This window comes from Schistocerca nitens, chromosome 10, assembly GCF_023898315.1.
Source record: "Schistocerca nitens isolate TAMUIC-IGC-003100 chromosome 10, iqSchNite1.1, whole genome shotgun sequence".
NCBI classification, from domain to species: Eukaryota; Metazoa; Arthropoda; class Insecta; order Orthoptera; family Acrididae; genus Schistocerca; species Schistocerca nitens.
In genome coordinates, this window is record NC_064623.1 from 191,867,700 (window position 1) to 191,874,777 (window position 7,078).

Here is a 7,078-nt window from a genome sequence, read left to right on the forward strand (position 1 = left end):
GAAACTAGTTACCACGCGCTCGACAAAACTCGTCCTCGCGGTGAAAATAAGATTGACAGGTAACTTGTGTGTGTGTGTGTGTGTGTGAGTGTGTGTGTGTGTGTGTGTGTGTGTGTGGGTAATTTGATTGGTGGTGGGGCTGTCCACCGAATCTCTTCCTGCCGGCGACTACCCCACTATACATCCGCTGACCACCTGTATGTACGTGTGTAAGCGATCGGCCGTCCTTTGGTCGCAGTGGACTTTCTCTTTGTCGGCAAGTCTGTCAGGCGGGCATCCAGCCTGGTTGCTGTCCTGATGTGTGTGTGTGTGTGTGTGTGTGTGTGTGTGTGTGGTGTCGCGCCTCCGGTGGGACCACTTTCACTGGTGTCCAGACGCGGGACGCCGGACACCGGATACTGGCCCGTCCCACTCCGGACTACATTCGCCGATTTCGGTGGCCTGACGACGAGATTCTGTGCCGAAACTTGCGAATCAGTCGCGCGGCAGCTGCTGCCACACAAGGTGTTTCGCGGAGCGTTGCTGGGCTGCATCGTGTTCGATGTTCTGCTGCGAGAGAGTTTGTATTTTGCCCTTGGGACTTGTCTTAGAAGGGGATTTAAAGGTGATTGTAGAAGTTAACTTCAGACGTGCCACAGTGAAATTATGTTAGCCGCTTTAGCTGGCGTGACGAGGGGATTTTGAGCCGAAACGTGCGGATGGGTCGCGAGGCAGCGGCGAGACGAGGTGTTCTGCTTGTCACTGCCTCTTGTATAGCTACGACAGACCAATGGCTCATTACAGACGAAGACGCAAAACGTTATCTTGGATGGATTTTGACATAACTTGTGGCGTCCTCTGGCGGAGTGCGCCGATGCCTTTCCTGTTCACATTAAATGTATTCGTTGTGAATGTGGACTAGTATCAAAAATCTAATGGAGTGACGAGAATGAACATTTATGTCGGACCGGGACTTGAACCCTGGTACGCCGCGTTTCGCGAGTGGTCGTCTTACCATTAGCCATTCCGTGCACGATGTCCGGCCAGACCCATATGTCGTCAAGCACGTGTCCACAACCTTCACTACTACATCCATTGTATACAGGGTGGTCCATTGATAGTGACCGGGCCAAATATCTCACGAAATAAGCGTCAAACGAAAAAACTACAAAGAACGAAACTTGTCTAGCTTGAAGGGGGAAACCACATGGCGCTACTGTTGGACCGCTAGATGGCGCTGTCATAGGTTCAAAAATGGTTCAAATGCCTCTGAGCACTATGGGACTTAACTTCTGAGGTCATCAGTCCTCTAGAACTACTTAAACCTAACTAACCTAAGGACATCACACACATCCATGCCCGATGCAGGATTCGAACCTGCCACCGTAGCGGTCGCGCAGTTCCAGACTGTAGCGCCTAGAACCGCTCGGCCACACCAGCCGGCGCTGCCATAGGTCAAACGGATGTCAACTGCGTTTTCTTAAATAGAAACCCCAATTTTTATTACATATTCGTGAAGTACGTAAAGAAATATGAATGTTTTCGTTGGACCACTTTTTTCGCTTTGTCATAGATGGCGCTGTAATAGTGACAAACGTATAAGTACGTGGTATCACGTAACATTCCGCCAGTGCGGACGGTATTTCCTAGTGATACATTACCCGTGTTAAAATGGACCGTTTACCAATTGCGGAAAAGGTCGGTATCGTCTTGATGTATGGCTATTGTGATCAAAATGCCCAACGGGCGTGTGCTACGTATGCTGCTCGGTATCCTGGACGACATCATCCAAGTGTCCGGACCGTTCGCCGGATAGTTACGTTATTTAAGGAAACAGGAAGTGTTCAGCCACATGTGAAACATCAACCACGACCTGCAACAAATGATGATGTCCAATTAGGTCACGGCTAACCCCCACAACAGTAGCAGACAAACTGCGTGAGAATCGGGAATCTCAAAAATGTCGGTGTTGAGAATGCTACATCAACATCGATTGCACCAGTACCATATTTCTATGCACCAGGAATTGCATGGCGACGACTTTGAACGTCGTGTACAGTTCTGCCACTGGGCACAAGAGAAATTACGGGACGGTGGCAGATTTTTTTGCAAGCGTTCTATTTAGCGATGAAGCGTCATTTACCAACAGCGGTAACGTAAACCGACATAATATGCACTATTCGGCAACGGAAAATCCACGATGGCTGCGACAAGTGGAACATCAGCGACCTTGGCGGGTTAATGTATGGTGCGGCATTATGGGAGGAAGGATAATTGGCACCCATTTTATCGATGACGATCTAAATGGTGCAATGTATGCTGATTTCCTACGTAATGTTCTACCGATGTTACCACAAGATGTTTCACTGCATGATAGAATGGCGATGTACTTCCAACATCATGGATGTCTTGCACATAGTTCGCGTGCTGCTCAAGCGGTATTGAGTAGCATATTTCATGACAGGTGGATTGGTCGTCGAAGCATCATACCGTGGCGCGCACGTTCAACGGATCTGACGTGCCCGGATTTCTTTCTGTGGTTGAAAGTTGAAGGATATTTGCTATCGTGATCCACCGACAACGCCTGACAACATGCGTCAGCGCATTGTCAATGCATGTGCGAACATTACGGAAGGCGAACTACTCGCTGTTGAGAGGAATGTCGTTACACGCATTATGGTTGACGGACATCATTTTCAGCATTTATTGCATTAATGTGGTATTTACAGGTAATCACGTTGTAAGAGCAAGCGTTCTCAGAAATGATAAGTTCACAAACGTACATGTATCACATTGGGACAACCCAAATAAAATGTTCAAACGTACCTACGTTCTGTATTGTAATTTAAAAAACCTACCTATTACCAACTGTTCGTCTAACTATGTGAGCCATGTGTTTGTGAGTAATACAGCGCCATCTATGACAAAGCGAAAAAAGTGGTCCAACTAAAACATTCATATTTCTTTACATACTACGCGAATATGTAATAAAAAAATGGGGGTTTCTATTTTTAAAAATGCAGTCGATAGCCGTTTGACCTATGGCAGCGCCATCGAGCGGGCAAACCATAGCGCTATCTGATTTCCCCTTCAAGCTAGACAAGTTTCGTTCTTTGTGATTTTTTCGTTTGACGCTTATTTCGTGGCGGTCACGATCAATGGACCAATCTGTATATATTTCGGTACAGGGGAGACATTTAACTTGAAAGTAGCTTGCCCGGTGTCGCCGGATAAATACCATATAGGAGTGCCTTTGTTATTCGTAATACGAGTCAATGTTCCTTCGGAGATGTATGCATGAACGAAGGAACATTGAATCGTAATTCGGAATAACACAGGCACTGTAATATCGCACATTACTGTTGCTATTGTTTAGGTTCTGTACATCAATCGGTAAAAACGCCAGCGTTATGTGACCACACAGTCGTCTATCTAAGTGTCTGTCTGTATGTCCGACTGGTAAAAACCTTTTCTCTCAGGAACGGGTAGACATATCAATTTGAAATTTATTTCACATACTAAGGCCTACGGTCCCTTGGCGGTGTGAAACACTCAGGCTTCTAGGTCAATGCAGCCAAAGGGTACGGCCATTTATGCCACATATTTTAATATTCGCTAACTCACTCATCGCCGGCCAGAGTGGCCGAGCGGTTCTAGGCGCTACAGTCTGGAATCACACGAGCGCTACGGCCGCAGGTTCGAATCCTGCCTCGGGCATGGATGTTTGTGATGTCCTTAGGTTAGTTAGGTTTAACTAGTTCTAAGTTCTAGGGGACTAATGACCTCAGAAGTTGAGTCCCATAGTGCTCAGAGCCATTTGAACCATTTGCCAAGAAGTAAGGTCCCAAAGTACGAGAAAGGAAAAATTCCGAAAATTGTTAATTCGTTATTATATTACAGGAAAAAAATATTTCTTTCGGCATTAGTTATCATATGTCGAACTTGAAATTAAAACTTCCAATAGTTGTGCATTCAGGCTGATGGGGTGGAATGGTAAAAGTCAAACATTAGGCAAGAGATGACCACATTGCTCACAAGACGCGTTTCAGAATTTGTCCATCATCAGATACCCAGGAGCATTTGCTGCAGGTAGATTCTGATCATGTATACATTATCGAAATATGTTATGTGAGCAATAAAGTAATTCCTTGTCTGATGTCTGACTTTTACCATAACGTCCCAGTTAGGCCGAATACAGAACTACTGATAATTATAATAATGGTCGCCTACCTCCGGAATGACTTTCTCGTTAAATTAATTATTGGGAATCTTGGTATCCGTGGGATCGATATCTTTAAAATATTAATGTCGATGCCAGGACACCGGACGCTGTGGTCGACCGGTTCCAGGCGCTGCAGTCCGGAACCGCGCTGCTGCTACGGTTGCACGTTCGAATCCTGCCTCAGGCATGGATGTGTGTGATGTCCTTAGGTTAGTTAGTTCTAAGTCTAGGGGACTGATGACCTCAGATGTTAAGTCCCGTAGTGCTTAGAGCCATTTGAACCATTTTTTGATATCGGGACAGAAATTGTCGAGATTCTTAATTTTCAGGATGGATGGTCAACATACCGGATGATCAAAAAGTGAGTATAAATTTGAAAACTGAATAAATCACGGAATAATATAGATAGAGAGGTACAAATTGACAGACATGCGGTTTTATTAGAACAAAAAAAATGCAAAAGTTCAAAAAATGTCCGACAGATGGCGCTTCATCTGATCAGAATAGCAATAATTAGCATAACAAAGTAAGACAAAACAAAGATTGTGTTCTTTACAGGAAATGCTCAATATGTCCAACAATAGCTGTAGTCGAGGAATAATGTTGTGAACAGCACTGTAAAGCATGTCCGGAGTTATGGTGAGGCATTGGCGTCGGATGTTGTCTTTCAGCATCCCTAGAGATATCGATCGATCACGATACACTTGCGACTTCAGGTAACCCCAAAGCCAATAATCGCACGGACTGAGGTCTGGGGACCTGGGAGGCCAAGCATGACGAAAGTGGCGGCTGAGCACACGATCATCACCAAACGACGTGCGTAAGAGATCTTTCACGCATCTAGCAATACTTTTTTTTGGTTCTAATAAAACCCCATGTCATTCCAAGCATGTATGTCAATTTTTACCACTTTATCTACATTATTCCGTGGTTTATTAAGTTTTCAAATTTATACTGACTTTTTGATCATCCGGTACATACCTAGGTTTGTACGGAATCCTCAGTGCGGGACTCCTACTCGCACGTAGCAAATAATATGTAAATGACCTCGCAGACAATAGTAGCTGCAACCTCAGACTTCTCACAGGCGCTGAAGTTACTGTAACGAAGTACTGTTCGACAATGTTTCAAACTGGTGCAAAGATTTATTCCTATAAATGTACTGAAATTTAATGAAGGTCTTAAATGAAAGATATTTACAAATTGCCTTTATTTCTAGATCCAAAAGCAGCTCGTTGTAAAAGAAGTTGATTTTACTTGCGGCATTTCATGCCCGTCTTTTGCTCACATCGAGAAACGCCGTCTGTTTGCACGTTTTTCAGTTAGTCCTTATTTTGGCGCTATTGAGTCTCGACTAGTCCGTATTGCTTTGCATAACTGTCCATTTCTTTATGTGAAACACACCACAATATACGGTCACTATTCTGTGTTTGTATGTTTCTCGCTATAAGGGCTTCGTGTGTTGAGTGTAGTGTTACTAACTTTACCGCTAGTCGTTTCTTTGATCTAAATTTGCTCTCTGCATCTGTTATTAGTCATACGTGTCTTATTTCGTTCAATGATATTATGTATTTAGCTGGTATCCACAACCTAGCCCTACCAGCTCGATTTCAGGGAGTGTGAAAAAACTCTACACAGGAGTGACAAGCAGGACATTTCACACAAGACGTAAACAGCATTTCAGAGCATGGAGGGAGGGAGGAGGGAGGAATTAGTGTTTAACGTCCCGTCGACAACAAGGTCATTAGAGACGGAGCGCAAGCTCGGGTGAGGGAAGGATGGGGAAGGAATTCGGCCGTGCCCTTTCAAAGGAACCATCCCGGCATTTGCCTGAAGCGATTTAGGGAAATCACGGAAAACCTAAACCAGGATGGCCGGAGACGGGATTGAACCGTCGTCCTCCCGAATGCGAGTCCAGTGTGCTAACCACTGCGCCACCTCGCTCGGTAATGGAAATCAACTACAAATCACTCGTATGAAGCTATATGGTTCCAGAGACCTTTCCATGTCTCAAACATCCACGATGTACCGGTATATATGCAGAGTGAAGCGACGAATGAATGTACCAACGCCGGGACTGGAACCCAGGCCTTCTGTTTACTAAGTAAATGCGCTAACTGCTACGCCACCCTGGCAAAGTGGCTTCGCATAACTGCTTCGACTACCCTAGCGCGCTTCCGCCCTCAAACCAAATTCCCGTCGATGCCTCAAACCACTTGATATTCCCCAAAATGCTGTTCAAGTTTAGGTGAAATATGAAGTGGTCTGAGGCATGAATGGGAATTTCGATCGAGGTGGGAAGCGTGCTAGGGTAGTCGAAGCAGTTATGCAAAGCCACTTTGCCAGGGTGGCATAGTGGTTAGCGCATTTACCTAGTAAGCAGAAGACCTGGGTTCCAGTCCCGGCGTTGGTACAAAGTTTCATTCGTTGCTTCAGTCTACATACACACACAATTGAAAAAAAATGTGCTCCTAACCCTCGTCCAACACATTTCTCATTCCACTGCTTTAAGGGGAGGTTTACTATCTTTGGCCCGAAAAAAGCATGTTCTTTGAGAATTTTTTTCTCGGGATGTGTTACACATATCAATGTCAAATTTGGTAAAAATGTTTACCGATATTTCCCCTAGAAACTGGAATTTTGTCGACCGGAAATGTCGAAGAGCAAAGGCGGAAGTGTCGTCGGAACGAAACAAAATTTCGGTGTAGACTTACACGTGCGGTTTGTCACAGGTCAGCTTGTCTGAAATCAAAATTGACGTTAGCGAAGTATATAAGATTCTTTAGGAGCTGTACCTAGCTTACGTTATTTGGACCATAGTAAACAAAATGGCAGGCAATTGAAAAAATAGGGTTTTTTCATCGATTTTTCGACTTC